Here is an 18,955-nt window from a genome sequence, read left to right as displayed (position 1 = left end):
GAAAATACATTGAATTTTATCATTTGTATTGGAAACAACATTCTCATATGTCTTTTCTTGGATCTAAATAATACGATATCTCGCTCTATGATTCGAAGTTAAAATCCTCAAATTTGGAATAATATTGACTTTTTTCACGTTTTTCATGTAGTTTGATATTACGTAAATATATTCATTTTTACCAATATTTCGATACTATTTTATGTAGTGTCAGGATATGTGATTTGGCCCTCATATCTCAAATTTTCGCAAAATATTGCATTTAAGCAAGTTTTCTTGTATTTTGTTTCGTACTAAACATCATCGAATTTAGCAATATTTTGACGTTTATCATCCCCCTTTTCCTTTATGTGATTTAAACAAAATATCATCGAATTAGGCAATATTTTGCTGTTTTTCCACGTTTTTGTGAATTTCCAGTTTATTGGTATTATTTCAATAAATATACGATAAAAATGATGCAAACACGTAATTGATTAAATATTAAACTTAAATACTTCATCTTCAATCATCTATTTGTTTCTCGTTGAAATACTGAGTAAAATATTGAAAAGGGGAGAAATTCGGTTTTTATTGCATATATCGACGCTTCAGCTGGAATTGTGCGGTTTTACGTGAACATCTTCTATCGGTAATATAAACGGAAAATCAGGAACATTTTAGTTAATTCTAATGAAAATACATTGAGTTTTATCATTTGTATTGGAAACAACATTGTCATATGTCTTTTTTTGGATCTAAATAATACGAAACATCGCTCTACGATTCGAAGTTAAAATCCTCAAATTTGGAATAATATTGACTTTTTTCACGTTTTTCATATAGTTTGATTTTACGTAAATATATTCATTTTTACCAATATTTCGAAACTATTTCATGTAGTATCACGATATGTGATTTGGCCTTCATATCTCAGATTTTCGCATAATATTGCATTTTAAGCAAGTTTTCTTGCACTTTGTTTCGCACTAAACATCATCGAATTTAGCAATATTTTGACGGTTATCATTCCCTTTTCCTTTATGTGATTTAAACAAAATATCACCGAATTAGGCAATATTTTGCCGTTTTTCAACGGTTTTGTGAATTTTCAGTTTATTGTTATTAATACATTAAATATACGATAAAAATTATGCAAACACGTAATTGATTAGAAATTAATCATAAATACCTCATTTTCAATCAACTATTTGTTTCTCGTTAAAATACTGAGTAAGATATTGAAAAGGGGAGAAGTTCGGTTTTTATTGCATATATCGACGTTTCAGCCGGAATTGTGCGGTTTTACGTGTACATTTTCCATCAGTAATATAAACGGAAAATCAGGAACATTTTAGTTCATTCTAATGAAAACACATTGATTTTTATCATTTGTATTGGATACAACATTGTCATATGTCTTTTCTTGGATCTAAATAATACGAAACCTCGCTTTATGATTCGAAGTTAAAATCCTTAAATTTGGTTTAATAGTGACTTTTTTTACGTTTTTCAAGTTGTTTGATATTACGTAAATATTTTCATTTTTACCATAATTTCGATACTTTTTCACGTAGTAGCATGATATGTGATTTCGCCTTCAAATCTCAGAATTTCGCATAATATTGCATTTTAAGCAAGTTTTCTTCCTTTTGTTTCGTACTATAAATCATCGAATTTAGTAATATTTTGACGTTTATCATCCCCCTTTTCCTTTATGTGATATAAACAAAATATCATCGAATTAGGCAATATTTTGCTGTTTTTCCACGTTTTTGTGAATTTCCAGTTTATTAGTATTAATTCATTAAATATACGATAAAATGATACAAACACATAATTGATTAGATAATAACCTTAAATACTTCATTTTCAATCATCTATTTGTTTCTCGTTGAAATACTGAGTAAGATATTGAAAACGGGAGAAGTTCGGTTTTTATTGCATATATCGACGTTTCAGCCGGAATAGAACGGTTTTACATGTACATCTTCCATCGGTAATATAAACGAAAAATCAGGAACATTTTAGTTAATTCTAATGAAAACACATTGATTTTTATCATTTGTATTGGAAACAACATTCTCATATGTCTTTTCTTGGATCTAAATAATACGAAACCTCGCTCTACGATTCGAAGTTAAAATTCTCAAATTTGGAATAATATTGACTTTTTTCACGTTTTTCATGTAGTTTGATATTACGTAAATATATTCATTTTTACCAATATTTCGAAACTATTTCATGTAGTATCACGATATGTGATTTGGCCTTCGTATATCAGATTTTCGCATAATATTGCATTTTAAGCAAGTTTTCTTGCATTTTGTTTCGTACTAAACATCATCGAATTTAGCAATATTTTGACGTTTATCATTCCCTTTTCCTTTATGTGATTTAAGGGGGCATATCATTCCAAATCGTTATAAATTAAAAGTCGTTAAATTTGCTTATAAATTTTTTTATGAAATGGTTATAGAAAGGGCTGCAACTGGTCCAAGTTTCACCATCACACCCTAAACAGAAAAGGAGAAAAAAATACACAACGTATTATGCAACGAATGTTCAAAATTCTCAAATAATCTCAGGGAACACATGTGTCAACTAAAATGTCTACTATGTGCTGTAGAAGCACAAACTCTTGTAATAATTGTAATATGTATGTTCAATATATTTATATTTAAAAAAAAAAAAATTTCTTTTTTTTTCTTCTTTTTTTTTTGGCCAATTTTTTTTTCTCGTTTGTTATCAAGGGATTTGCATGAAACTTGCACACCTTGCTCAATGGATGCCTATCTGTAAGGGCTCCAATTATGAACGAAATCTGTTGAAGTCAAGCTCAGCTACAGGTGGCCGAACTTGGATCTTTATTTTACTCTGGAAAGTAATTTACACCTTCAAAGTACTTCAGAGCTTTCATTTATTAATCAATATACATGCAAATTACACCTTATATGTAGCGTTTGTGCTTCTACAGACTCTAGTAGACATTTTAGTCCAAAGTCTATTTGTTGATTTTATAAAAATTTATAAATATCATATATTGCATATTTTTTTAGTAGGGTAACTTTGAAAAATTTAATTATTGCACTAAACACTTTTTTGATAAAACTGATAACTAGAATCCTTTATTATATGCTTAATTTAATATCTGAGTGTTATAGAAATGATTTTAGTTGACACATGTGTTCCCTGAAACTATTTGAAAATTCGTTGCATAATTCGTTGTTTATTTTTTTCTCCTTTTCTGTTTAGGGTGTGATGATGAAACTTGGACCAGCTGCAGCGTTTCTATAACCAATTCATAAAAAAATTTATAAGCAAATTGAACAACTTTTAATTTTACATCGATATGCAACCTTAAACAAAATATCACCGAATTAGGCAATATTTTGCCGTTTTTCAACGGTTTTGTGAATTTTCAGTTTATTGTTATTAATACATTAAATATACGATAAAAATTATGCATTAAATATACATTAAATACACGATAAAAATTATGCAAACACGTGATTGATTAGAAATTAATCTTAAATACCTCATTTTCCATCAACTATTTGTTTCTTGTTAAAATACTGAGTAAGATATTGAAAAGGGGAGAAGTTTAGGTTTAGGTTAGGCTCAAGAGAGTGATGCAGAGGCTCTAGAGAGTGATGCAGAGGCTCAAGAGAGGGATGCAGAGGCTTAAGAGAGTGATGCAGAGGCTCAAGAGAGTGTTGCAGAGGATTAAGAGAGGGATGCCGAGGCTCAAGAGAGTGATGCTGAGGCTCAAGAGAGGGATGCAGAGGCTTAAGAGAGTGATGCAGAGGCCGAAGAGAGTGATGCAGAGGCTTAATAGAGGGGGTCAGAGGGTAAAGAGAGTGTTGCATAGGCTTAATAGAGAGATGCAGAGGCTCAAGAGAGTGATGCAGAGGCTAAAGAGAGTGATGCAGAGGCTTAAGAGAGGGATGCAGGGGCTCAAGAGAGGGATGCAGAGGCTCAAGAGAGTGATGCAGAGGCTAAAGAGAGAGATGCAGAGGCTTAAGAGAGTGATGCAGAGGCTCAAGAGAGTGATGCAGAGACTCAAGAGAATGATGTAGAGGCTTATGAGAGAGATGCAGAGGCTCAAGAGAATGATGCAGAGGCTCAAGAGAGTGATGCAGAAGATGAAGAGAGGGATGCTGAGGCTTAAAAGAGTGATGCAGAGGATCAAGAGACGGATGCAGTGGCTCAAGAGAGAAATGCAGATGGTCAAGAGAGTGATGCAGAGGATCAAGAGAGTGATGCAGAGGCTCAAGAGACTGATGCAGAGGATCAAACGAGTGATGCAAAGGCTCAAGAGAGTGATGCAGAGACTCAAGAGAGTGATGCAGAGACTCAAGAGAAATGCAGAGGGTCAAGAGAGTGATTCAGAGACTCAAGAGAGTGATGCAGAGGCTTAAGAGAGTGATGCAGCTGCTTAAGAGAGTGATGCAGAGGCTCAAGAGAGTGATGCAGAGTGATGGTACAGTCTCCGTGGTGTAGTGGTAAGACATTCGTCTGGCGTTCCCCGAGCGCTATGTCATGGGTTCGTATCCTGGCCGGGGAGGATTTACTGGGCACAATTCCTTAACTGTAGCGTCTGTTTAACGCAACAGTAAAATCTAGTGGCTGTAATAGAATGTAACAACTCTTGTATATATCTGAAAAAAAATCAAGAGAGTGATGCAGACGCTCGAGAGAGTGATGCAGAGGCTCAAGAGAGCGATTCAGAGGCTCAAGAGAGGGATTATGAAGCTTAAGAGAGGGATTAAGAGGCTTAAGAGAGTGATGCAGAGGATGAAGAGAGTGTTGCAGAGGCTACAGCAATTGATGCAGAGGCTCAAGAGAGTGATGCAGAGGCTCAAGAGAGTGATGCAGAGGCTCAAGAGAGTGATGCAGAGACTCAAGAGAGTTATGCAGAGGCTTAAGAGAGTGATGCAGAGGCTTACGAGAGTGATGCAGAGGCTCAAAAGAGGGATCCAAAGGCTTAAGAGAGTGATGCAAAGGCTCAAGAGAGGGATGCAGAGGCTCATGAGAGGGAAGCAGGAGTTCAAGAGAGGGATGCAGAGGCTCATGAAAGGGATGCAGAGGCTTAAAAAAGTGATGCAAAGGCTCAAAATATTGATGCAGAGGCTTAAGAGGGTGATGCAGAGGCTCAAGAGAGTGATGCAGAGGCTCAATGGAGGGATGCAGGGGGCCCAAAAGAGTGATGCAGATGCTCAGGAGAGGGATGCAGAGGATGAAGAGAGTGATGCAGAGGTTCAAGAGAGTGATGCAGATTCTCAAGAGAGGGATTCAGAGGCTCAATAGAGGGGTGCAGAGGCTAAAGAGAGTGATGCAGTGGCTCATGAGAGGGATACGGAGGCTCAAGAGAGTGATGCAGAGATTCATGAGAGTTATGCAGAGGCTCAAGAGAGTGATGAAGAGGCTTACGAGAGTGATGCAGAGGCTCAAGAGAGGGATGAAGAGGCTCAATAGAGTGATGCAGAGGCTCAATAAAGTGAGGCTGAGGCTTAAGAGAGTGATGCAGAGGCTTAATAGAGGGGATGCAGAGGCTCAGGAGAGTGATGCAGAGGCTGAAGAGAGTGATGTAGAGGCTTAAGAGAGGGATGCAGAGGTTCAAGAGAGGGATGCAGAGGCTCAGGAGGGGGATGCAGGGGCTCAAGAGAGGGATGCAGAGGCTCAAGAGAGGGATGCAGAGGCTCATGAGAGTTATGCAGAGGCTCAAGAGAGGGATGCAGAGGCTTAAGAGAGTGTTGCAAAGGCTCATGAAAGGGATGCAAAGGCTCAAGAGAGTGAAGCAGAGGCTTACAAGAAGAATGCAGAGGCTGAAGAGAATGATGCAGAGTCTCAAGAGAGTGCTGCAAAAGGCTCAAAAGAGGGATGCAGAGACTCAAGAGAATGACGCAGAGGCTCAAGAGAATGATGCAGATTCTCAAGAGAGTGCTGCAAAAGGCTCAAGAGAGAGATGCAGAGGCTTAAGAGAGTGATGCAAAGCCTCAAGAGAGGGATGCAGAGGCTCATGAGAGGGATGCGGAGGCTCAAGAGAGTGATGCAGAGATTCATGAGAGTTATGCAGAGGCTCAAGAGAGTGATGCAGAGGCTTACGAGAGTGATGCAGAGGCTCAAGAGAGGGATGAAGAGGCTCAATAGAGTGATGCAGAGGCTCAATAAAGTGAGGCTGAGGCTTAAGAGAGTGATGCAGAGGCTTAATAGAGGGGATGCAGAGGCTCAGGAGAGTGATGCAGAGGCTGAAGAGAGTGATGTAGAGGCTTAAGAGAGGGATGCAGAGGTTCAAGAGAGGGATGCAGAGGCTCAGGAGAGGGATGCAGGGGCTCAAGAGAAGGATGCAGAGGCTCAAGAGAGGGATGCAGAGGCTTAAGAGAGTGTTGCAAAGGCTCATGAAAGGGATGCAGAGGCTCAAGAGAGTGAAGCAGAGGCTTAAAAGAAGAATGCAGAGGCTGAAGAGAATGATGCAGAGTCTCAAGAGAGTGCTGCAAAAGGCTCAAAAGAGGGATGCAGAGACTCAAGAGAATGACGCAGAGGCTCAAGAGAATGATGCAGATTCTCAAGAGAGTGCTGCAAAAGGCTCAAGAGAGAGATGCAGAGGCTTAAGAGAGTGATGCAAAGCCTCAAGAGAGGGATGCAGAGGCTCATGAGAGGGATGCAGGAGTTCAAGAGAGGGTTGCAGAGGCTCAAGAGAGTGATTCAGAGGCTTACGAGAGTGATGCAGAGGCTGAAGAGAGGGATGAAGAGGCTCAATAGAGTGATGCAGAGGCTCAAGAGAGGGATGCAGAGGCTCAAGAGAGGGATGCAGAGGCTTAAGAGAGTGATGCAGAGGCTCAAGAGAGAGATGTAGAGGCTCAAGAGAGTGATGCAGAGGCTCAAGAGAGTGATGCAGAGGCTGAAGAGAGAGATGCAGATGCTTAAGAGAGTGATGCAGAGGTTCAAGAGAGTGATGCAGAGGCACAAGAGAATGATGTAGAGGCTAAAGAGAGCGATGCAGAGGCTCAAGAGAATGATGCAGGGGCTCAACAGAATGATGCAGAGGCTTAAGAGAGGGATGCAGAGGATCAAGAGGGTGATGCAGAGGCTTAAGAGAGGAATGCAGAGGCTGAAGAGAATGATGCAGAGGCTTATGAGAGGGGATGCAGAGGCTGAAGAGAATGATGCAGAGGCTCTACAGATGGATTCAGAGGCTTACGGGAGTGATGCAGGGGCTCAAGAGAGGGATGCAGGGGCTAAAAAGAGGGATGCAGAGGCTTAAGAGAGAGATGCAGAGGCTGAAGAGAGTGTTGCAGAGGCTTAAGAGAGGGATGCAGAGGCTCAAGAGAGTGATGCAAAGGCTCAAGAGAGTGATGCAGAGGCTCAAGAGAGTGATGCAGAGGCTGAACAGAGTGTTGCAGAGGCTTAAGACCCAGCAAACAATTTAAGGTTGCCACAACATATCTGGAAAGTATTTGAAAGGATTGGAAACGTTTGTTTTATCGTATCAGTTACGAATTTGTGTGTGGACTTAAATAGGTTTCCAAAACTTATAACCAAAACCTACGTATCTAACACTAATTTGAGATGTTGTGGTAACTTTACAATCCTAACATGAATCATTCATAATCCATTCATATACCAATATGTATCTCTTATGAAAGGTTTGAGCCTATAATCTGAACCCTTTTCACATCTTTGTGTTTAAAGTTAAATTTCTTGAAATTAAATTATATTATTTTATATTATATTATTTTTTTTTTTTTTTTTTATATTATATTATTATTTTCAATTTAAATATTAAAACCAATTTAAGGGTAAAAAAAATCTAATAATTTATATTTCTTTTATTATTTACTAACAATTATAATTATTTACTAATGGAGAGAGGGGAGGCTGTACGGCGGAGAGTGGCGACTGTGGCAGAGAGTGGCGGCTGAAGGCGGACAGTGGCGGTGGTGGTGGATAGTGGCAGCTGTGGCGGATAGTGGCGGCGGGCGGACAGAGGCGGCTGTGGCGGCGGTGGTGGACAGTGGCGGCGGGCGGACAGTGGCGGCTGTGGCGGCGGTGGTGGATAGTGGCGGCGGTGGTGGACAGTGGAGGCGGGCGGACAGTAGCGGCTGTGGCGGCGGTGGCGGATAGTGGCGGCGGGCGGACAGTGGCGGCTGTGGCGGCGGTGGTGGACAGTGGCGGCGGGCGGACAGTGGTGGCGGTGGCGGCGGGCGGACAGTGGCGGCTGTGGCGGCGGTGGCGGATTGTGGCGGCGGGCGGACAGTGGCGGCTGTGGCGGCGGTGGTGGACAGTGGCGGCGGGCGGACAGTGGCGGCGGTGGTGGACAGTGGAGGCGGGCGGACAGTGGTGGCGGTGGCGGCGGGCGGACAGTGGTGGCGGTGGCGGCGGGCGGACAGTGGCGGACAGTGGCGGCGGTGGTGGACAGTGGCGGCGGGCGGACATTGGCGGCGGGGCGGACAGTGGCGGCGGCGGGCGGACAGTGGTGGCGGTGGCGGACAGTGGTGGCGGTGGCGTACAGTGGTGGCAGTGGCGGACAGTGGTGGCGGTGGCGGACAGTGGTGGCGGTGGCGGACAGTGGCGGCGGGCGGACAGTGGCGGCGGGTGGACAGTGGCAGCAGGCGGACAGTGGCGGCGGTGGCGGACACTGGCGGCTGTGTATGGCGGTGGCGGGCGGAAGTGGTGGGTGGTGGCGGGCGGCTGTGATGGGTGGTGGCGGCTGTGGTGGGTGGTTGCGATCGGCGGTGGTGGGGGCTGGTTTCGGCTGGCGGTGGCGACTGTGGCAACGGGCGTTGACGGCTGATGGCGGGCGGTGGTGGCGGCTGGTGGCGGGCTGTGGCATCTGGTGGCGGTGGTGGCGCCTGGTGGTGGCGGGCGGTGGCGGCTGGTGGTGGCGGGCGGTGGCAGCTGGTGGCGGTGGTGGCGCCTGGTGGTGGCGGGCGGTGGCGGCTGGTGGTGGCGGGCGGTGGCGGCTGGTGGTAGCTGGTGGTGGCGGCTGGTGGCGGTGGCAGCTGATGGCGGCTGGTGGTGGCGGTGATGGCAGCTGGTGGTGGCGGCTGGTGGTGGCGGCTGGCGGTGGCGACTGGTGGTGGCGGGCGGTGCCGGCTGGTGGCGGGCGGTGCCGGCTGGTGGCAGCTGGTGGTGGATGGTGGTGGCGGCTCTCTGATGATAAATTCATAACTGGCAACCCTCTTCCAGCGCCTTCAAGGCCACCAAACATCATTCCTTTCCATTAACTTCTCCCAAATTATCTTTTGCACCAATACACACACTAGGGGGCTTTATAGCTGAGTGGACAGCGCTATCGACTCGTAATCCTAGGGTCAAAGTTCGATCCCCCGGTGATGGCGCAAACGAAAATCAGCAGAGTTTCATTCATTCTGATGCTCCTCTTACCGAGCAGTACATAGGTACTTGGGCATTAGACACCTGTTACGGGCTGCTTTCTTGGTGTGTGTATGTGGATTTTTTTTTATTAGCTAGTAAAAATTGATTGATTCACAGTTGAGAGGCGGGCCGAAAGAGCAGAGCTCAACCCTCGCAAGAACAACTAGGTGAACACAACTAGATAAATACTAACTAACCACGATCTCGTATAATCTACTACACACGCTACCACCTCCCCCCACTCCCTAAATCACTCTACATAAGTCATTAAAAATATAAAACAAATCAATTAATACACCAAAAATACTAACTCTAAATAATGGAACCAAATTTTAAACATACAGCGACTCCAGCGTGGTCTAGTCGGAGGAGAACGTGTTCTCATCTGGATAGATTGCGATCGAGCCTGTCGGAACGGTTGTGTAACTGCAGGGCGCAAATATTTGTGTGTCCCCTCCTGTAGCTGCCTCTGTTTCGACAGGTTCCCTGGATAGCTGGAATTGGCCTGGCCCTAGGAAAGTGGGGAAGGGGTGAAATCCGTTGGGCCCACGGATGGATACCTTGGATCCATAGACCAAGGGTAGGTCTAATCACCTGGGATTCGAACCCACGGTGGGAATAAGGGAGGAGATTTGGGGGAGGAGGGACACAAATGGTTCCTGGAACCAAACCTCACATATATCCGGACACTCACACACACACACCCTTATCCGAACATTCACAGGAACTCTCACACACACACATCCATAAACTGTGATAAGGGAGACCATCTGAGGGGACACAGATGGCCTCCTGAAACCACAGATGTAACCGGACACTCCGGTCCGGTTACATCATCCGGACACTCACAGTGACACTCACACTCACACACTGACACACATCCATAGACACAAACTGTGATAAGAGAGACCATCTGAGGGGACACAGATGGCCTCCTGAAACCATAATCATCCGGACACTCACAGGGACGCCCACACTCACCCGGACACTCACACTAACACACTGACAAAAATACACAGACAAAAAATCCATTGACAAAAACTGTGATAAGGGAGACCATCTGAGGGGACACAGATGGCCTCCTGGACCCACAGGGTCCATATCCATACAGATCAATATTTAAATATACATATATATTTATAAATATAATTTTTTATATATTTTATTTATTTATTTAAATAAATATTATTTATTTAAAAATAATAAATTTTATATATTTAAATATATCATTTTTTTCGTATATTTTATTATATAATAAATTTATTTATTTATATAATATATATAATTATATAAAAATATGGATCTTATGGATCCATATATTTTTTTGGATCTTATGGATCCATATATTATATCCATATAATTATTTTATATATTTTATTTATTTATTTACATAAATATTATTTATTTAAAAATAATAAATTTTATATATTTAAATATATCATTTTTTTCGTATATTTTATTATATAATAAATTTATTTATTTATATAATTTATATGATTATATAATTATATGGATCTTATGGATCTTATATAAGATCCAAGATTTGGACCACACACACAAGATTTGGGATCCTAGAGTCAATGCTCGATCCTGCAAGCACAAATAGGTGAGTACACACACACACACACACACACACACACACATACACAGGCGGGACCAAAAAGCAAGAGCTCAACCCCTGCAAACAGAACCAGGTGAGAATACACACACACACACACACACACACACACACACACACACACACACACACACACACACACACACACACACACTAGTTGATAATGGACTGTTTTGTGTTCGTATCCATGTGTACTATTGTCATGACCGACAGACACATGAAGCTGTATGTGTTTATGTGTACCTGTAATTAAACTGACATGAGTACGGTAATTATCTGTATGTGTCCATTTTAAAGGTACATATTTGTCAATGTTTATTTATGGAATTTGATTGACATATGTACGTATGCCCGCGTTTAGTGTTACTGTAATTTATATGGTTAACATGTATACGTTTGAATGACATAGTTTCCCATTATTGTCACATTTTTTGTTACTGTTTCGCTGTTCACTCTCACTCTCTGACCCCCGTCGACTAATTGTGCTCACGTGTGTTTGTTCAAGGTACGGTAACCATTGGCTTTTTACCCAATAATTTGCAACTATTTGCAAACAAACATTTCTAAAGAACATCTATGTTTCTGATAAATATTCTTTTTCCTAACATACAAGTCAATCACACAGTACCTAACCTCAGTCAGAAACACTTTTCTTACTATCTCTCTCAACATTTTTTGCATATATATCCTATCTTAATAAATTTATAATTTAAATTCATAACTGTCAACCCTCTTCCAGCGCCTTCAAGGCCACCAAACATCATTCCTTTCCATTAACCTCTCCCAAATTATCTTTTGCACCAATACACACACTAGGGGGCTTTATAGCTGAGTGGACAGCGATCTCGACTCGTAATCCTAGGGTCAAAGTTCGATCACCCGGTGATGGCGCAAACGAAAATCAGCAGAGTTTCATTCATTCTGATGCTACTCTTACCGAGCAGTACATAGGTACTTGGGCATTAGACACCTGTTACGGGCTGCTTTCTTGGTGTGTGTATGTGGATTTTTTTTATTAGCTAGTAAAAATTGATTGATTCACAGTTGAGAGGCGGGCCGAAAGAGCAGAGCTCAACCCTCGCAAGAACAACTAGGTGAACACAACTAGATAAATACTAACTAACCACGATCTCGTATAATCTACTACACACGCTACCACCTCCCCCCACTCCCTAAATCACTCTACATAAGTCATTAAAAATATAAAACAAATCAATTAATATCCCAAACATCTCAAATTCGACGTTTGAGCCATATTTTGAAGCCAAATTCAGGCTCTCATCACGTATTCGCAGTATGAAATTAAGTCATTTTATACCGACAATATGCCAATTACTGGGAGCAGCGATGGGTCACATGTTGCCTAAACCCTCCCTGCAGTTTTCAAAATATCCCAAACAACCCAAATTCGACCCGTGAGCCATATTTTGGAGCCAAATTTTGGCTTTCTGCATGTATTCGCAGTTTGAAATTTCGACTTTTTATACCGAAAATATGCCTATTACTGAAAGCGGCAATGGATCACATTTTGCTCAAACCTCCTGCAGTTTTCAAAATACGAAAACCGCTCTATCCTGGCTGAAACGTCGATACATGCAATAAAAACAGAAGTTCTCCCCTTTTTAATTTCTTACTCAGTATTTTAACGAGAAACAAATATTTGATTGAAAATGAAGTATTTAAGGTTATTATCTAATCAATTATGTGTTTGCATCATTGTTATCGTATTGAATGAATTAATACCAATAAGCTGAAAATTCACAAAAACGTGGAAAAACGGCAAAATATTGCCTAATTCGATGATATTTTGTTTAAATCACATAAAGGAAAAGAGAATGATAAACGTCAAAATATTGCTAAATTCGATGATTTTTCGTACGAAACAAAATGCAAGAAAACTTGCTTAAAATGCAATATTATGCGAAATTCTGAGATTTGAAGGCCAAATCACATATCGTGGTACTACATGAAATAGTATCGAAATATTGGTAAAAATGAATATATTTACGTAATATCAAACTATATGAAAAACGTGAAAAAGTCACTATTTTACCATATTCGAGGATTTTAACTTCAAATCATAGAGCGATGTTTCGTATTATTTAGATCCAAGAAAAGACATATGACAATGTTGTTTCCAATACAAATGACAAAAACCAATGTGTTTTCATTAGAATTAACTAAAATGTTCCTGATTTTCCGTTTATATTACCGATGGAAGATGTACACGTAAAACCGCTCTAATCCGGCTGAAACGTCGATATATGCAATAAAAACCGAACTTCTCCCCTTTTCAATATCCTACTCAGTATTTTAACGAGAAACAAATGGTTGATTGAAAATGAAGTATTTAAGATTAATTTCTAATCAATTATGTGTTTGCATCAATTTTATCGTATATTTAATGAATTAATAACAATAAACTGAAAATTCACAAAAACGTGGAAAACGGCAAAATATTGCCTAATTCGATGATATTTTTTTTAAATCACATAAAGGAAAAGGGGATGATAAACGTCAAAATTTTGCTAAATTCGATGATTTTTCGTATGAAACAAAATGCAATAAAACTTGCTTAAAATGCAATATTATGCGAAATTCTGAGATTTGAAGGCCAAATCACATATCGTGATACTACATGAAATAGTATCGAAATATTGGTAAAAATGAATATATTTACGTAATATCAAACTACATGAAAAACGTGAAAAAGTCACAATTTTACCATATTTGAGGATTTTAACTTCAAATCATAGAGCGAGGTTTCGTATTATTTAGATCCAAGTAAAGACATATGACAATGTTGTTTCCAACACAAATGATAAAAACCAATGTGTTTTCATTGGAATTAACAAAAATGTTCCTGATTTTCCGTTTATATTACCGATGGAAGATGTACACGTAAAACCGCTCTAATCCGGCTGAAACGTCGATATATGCAATAAAAACAGAACTTCTCCCCATTTCAATATCTTACTCAGTATTTTAACGAGAGACAAATTGATGATTGAAAATGGAGTATTTAAGGTTATTTTCTGATCAATTATGTGTTTGCATAATTTTTTATCGTATATTTAATGAATTAATAACAATAAACTGAAAATTCACCAAAACGTGGAAAAACGGCGTAATTCGATGATATTTTGTTTAAATCACATAAAGGAAAAGGGGATGATAAAGGTCAAAATATAGCTAAATTCGATGATTTTTAGAACAGAACAAAATGCAAGAAAACTTGCTTAAAATGCAAAATTTGCGAAATTCTGAGATATTAAGGCCAACTCACATATCGTGAGAAAACATGAAGTAGTATCGAAATATTGGTAAAAACGAATATATATATATATATATATATATATATATATATATATATATATATATATATATATATATATATATATATATATATATATATATATATATATATATATATATATATATATATATATATATATATATATATATATATATATATATATATATATATATATATGTAAAATCACTCTACATGAATAACGTGAAAAAAAACTATATTACAATATTTGAGGGTTTTAACTTCAAATCAAAGAGCGAGGTTTCGTATTATTTAGATCCAAGAAAAGACATATGACAATGTTGTTTCAAATACAAATGATAAAAATCAATGTGTTTTCATTAGAATTAACTAAAATGTTCCTGATTTTCCGATTATATTACCGATGGAAGATGTACACGTAAAACCGCTCTAATCCGGCTGAAACGTCGATATATGCAATAAAAACAGAACTTCTCCCCTTTCCAATTGCTTACTCAGTATTTTAACGAAAAACAAATAGTTGATTGAAAATGAAGTGTTTAAGGTTAATTTCTAATCAATTATGTGTTTGCATAATTTTTATCGTATATTTATTGAATTAATAGCATTATAATGAAAATTCACAAAAACGTGGAAAAACAGCAAAATATTGCCTAATTCGATGATATTTTGTTTATATCACATAAAGGAAAAGGGGATGATAAACGTCAAAATATTGCTGAATTCGATGATTTTTAGTACGAAACAAAATGCAAGAAAACTTGCTTCAAATGCAATATTATGCGAAAATCTGGGATTTGAAGGCCAAAGCACATTTCGTGATACTACATGAAATAGTATCGAAATATTGGTAAAATTGAATATATTTACGTAATATCAAACTACATAAAAAACGTGAAAAAAGTAATTATTATACCAAATTTGAGGATTTTAACTTCGAATCATGGAGCAACGTTTCGTATTTTTTAGACCCTAGAAAAGACGTATAAAGATGTTGCGTCCAATACAAATGATAAAAATCAATGTGTTTTCATTAAAATTAACTAAAATGTTCCTGATTTTCAGTTTATATTACCGATGGAAGATGTACACGTAAAATCGTTCTAATCCGGATGAAACGTCGATATATGCAATAAAAACAGAACTTCTCCCCTTTTCAATATCTTACTCAGTATTTTAACCAAAAACAAATGGATGATTGAAAATGAAGTATTTAAGGTTATTTTCTGATCAATTATGTGTTTGCATAATTTTTATCGTATATTTATAAGAATTAATAACAATAAACTGAAAATTCACAAAAACGTGGAAAAACGGCCTAATTCGATGATATTTTGTTTAAATCACATAATGGAAAGGGGATGATAAATTTAAGCAAGTTTTCTTGTATTTTGTTTCGTACTAAACATCATCGAATTTAGCAATATTTTGACGTTTATCATCCCCCTTTTCCTTTATGTAATTTAAACAAAATATCATCGAATTAGGCAATATTTTGCTGTTTTTCCACGTTTTTGTGAATTTCCAGTTTATTGGTATTAATTCAATAAATATACGATAAAAATGATGCGAACACGTAATTGATTAAATAATAAACTTAAATACTACATCTTCAATCATCTATTTGTTTCTCGTTGAAATACTGAGGAAGATATTGAAAAGGGGAGAAATTCGGTTTTTATTGCATATATCGACGCTTCAGCTGGAATTGTGCGGTTTTACGTGTACATCTTCTATCGGTAATATAAACGGAAAATCAGGAACATTTTAGTTAATTCTAATGAAAATACATTGAATTTTATCATTTGTATTGGAAACAACATTCTCATATGTCTTTTCTTGGATCTAAATAATACGATATCTCGCTCTATGATTCGAAGTTAAAATCCTCAAATTTGGAATAATATTGACTTTTTTCACGTTTTTCATGTAGTTTGATATTACGTAAATATATTCATTTTTACCAATATTTCGATACTATTTTATGTAGTGTCAGGATATGTGATTTGGCCCTCATATCTCAAATTTTCGCAAAATATTGCATTTAAGCAAGTTTTCTTGTATTTTGTTTCGTACTAAACATCTTCGAATTTAGCAATATTTTGACGTTTATCATCCCCCTTTTCCTTTATGTGATTTAAACAAAATATCATCGAATTAGGCAATATTTTGCTGTTTTTCCACGTTTTTGTGAATTTCCAGTTTATTGGTATTAATTCAATAAATATACGATAAAAATGATGCAAACACGTAATTGATTAAATATTAAACTTAAATACTTCATCTTCAATCATCTATTTGTTTCTCGTTGAAATACTGAGTAAAATATTGAAAAGGGGAGAAATTCGGTTTTTATTGCATATATCGACGCTTCAGCTGGAATTGTGCGGTTTTACGTGAACATCTTCTATCGGTAATATAAACGGAAAATCAGGAACATTTTAGTTAATTCTAATGAAAATACATTGAGTTTTATCATTTGTATTGGAAACAACATTGTCATATGTCTTTTTTTGGATCTAAATAATACGAAACATCGCTCTACGATTCGAAGTTAAAATCCTCAAATTTGGAATAATATTGACTTTTTTCACGTTTTTCATATAGTTTGATTTTACGTAAATATATTCATTTTTACCAATATTTCGAAACTATTTCATGTAGTATCACGATATGTGATTTGGCCTTCATATCTCAGATTTTCGCATAATATTGCATTTTAAGCAAGTTTTCTTGCACTTTGTTTCGCACTAAACATCATCGAATTTAGCAATATTTTGACGGTTATCATTCCCTTTTCCTTTATGTGATTTAAACAAAATATCACCGAATTAGGCAATATTTTGCCGTTTTTCAACGGTTTTGTGAATTTTCAGTTTATTGTTATTAATACATTAAATATACGATAAAAATTATGCAAACACGTAATTGATTAGAAATTAATCATAAATACCTCATTTTCAATCAACTATTTGTTTCTCGTTAAAATACTGAGTAAGATATTGAAAAGGGGAGAAGTTCGGTTTTTATTGCATATATCGACGTTTCAGCCGGAATTGTGCGGTTTTACGTGTACATTTTCCATCAGTAATATAAACGGAAAATCAGGAACATTTTAGTTCATTCTAATGAAAACACATTGATTTTTATCATTTGTATTGGATACAACATTGTCATATGTCTTTTCTTGGATCTAAATAATACGAAACCTCGCTTTATGATTCGAAGTTAAAATCCTTAAATTTGGTTTAATAGTGACTTTTTTTACGTTTTTCAAGTTGTTTGATATTACGTAAATATTTTCATTTTTACCATAATTTCGATACTTTTTCACGTAGTAGCATGATATGTGATTTCGCCTTCAAATCTCAGAATTTCGCATAATATTGCATTTTAAGCAAGTTTTCTTCCTTTTGTTTCGTACTATAAATCATCGAATTTAGTAATATTTTGACGTTTATCATCCCCCTTTTCCTTTATGTGATATAAACAAAATATCATCGAATTAGGCAATATTTTGCTGTTTTTCCACGTTTTTGTGAATTTCCAGTTTATTAGTATTAATTCATTAAATATACGATAAAATGATACAAACACATAATTGATTAGATAATAACCTTAAATACTTCATTTTCAATCATCTATTTGTTTCTCGTTGAAATACTGAGTAAGATATTGAAAACGGGAGAAGTTCGGTTTTTATTGCATATATCGACGTTTCAGCCGGAATAGAACGGTTTTACATGTACATCTTCCATCGGTAATATAAACGAAAAATCAGGAACATTTTAGTTAATTCTAATGAAAACACATTGATTTTTATCATTTGTATTGGAAACAACATTCTCATATGTCTTTTCTTGGATCTAAATAATACGAAACCTCGCTCTACGATTCGAAGTTAAAATTCTCAAATTTGGAATAATATTGACTTTTTTCACGTTTTTCATGTAGTTTGATATTACGTAAATATATTCATTTTTACCAATATTTCGAAACTATTTCATGTAGTATCACGATATGTGATTTGGCCTTCGTATATCAGATTTTCGCATAATATTGCATTTTAAGCAAGTTTTCTTGCATTTTGTTTCGTACTAAACATCATCGAATTTAGCAATATTTTGACGTTTATCATTCCCTTTTCCTTTATGTGATTTAAGGGGGCATATCATTCCAAATCGTTATAAATTAAAAGTCGTTAAATTTGCTTATAATTTTTTTTATGAAATGGTTATAGAAAGGGCTGCAACTGGTCCAAGTTTCACCATCACACCCTAAACAGAAAAGGAGAAAAAAATACACAACGTATTATGCAACGAATGTTCAAAATTCTCAAATAATCTCAGGGAACACATGTGTCAACTAAAATGAATACTATGTGCTGTAGAAGCACAAACTCTTGTAATAATTGTAATATGTATGTTCAATATATTTATATTTAAAAAAAAAAAAATTTCTTTTTTTTTTCTTCTTTTTTTTTGGCCAATTTTTTTTCTCGTTTGTTATCAAGGGATTTGCATGAAACTTGCACACCTTGCTCAATGGATGCCTATCTGTAAGGGCTCCAATTATGAACGAAATCTGTCAAAGTCAAGCTCAGCTACAGGTGGCCGAACTTGGATCTTTATTTTACTCTGGAAAGTAATTTACACCTTCAAAGTACTTCAGAGCTTTCATTT

This window comes from Procambarus clarkii, chromosome 4 (genome assembly GCF_040958095.1).
Source record: "Procambarus clarkii isolate CNS0578487 chromosome 4, FALCON_Pclarkii_2.0, whole genome shotgun sequence".
NCBI lineage: Eukaryota > Metazoa > Arthropoda > Malacostraca > Decapoda > Cambaridae > Procambarus > Procambarus clarkii.
The sequence above is the reverse complement of the archived record's forward strand: the minus strand, read 5'-3'. Positions refer to the sequence as shown.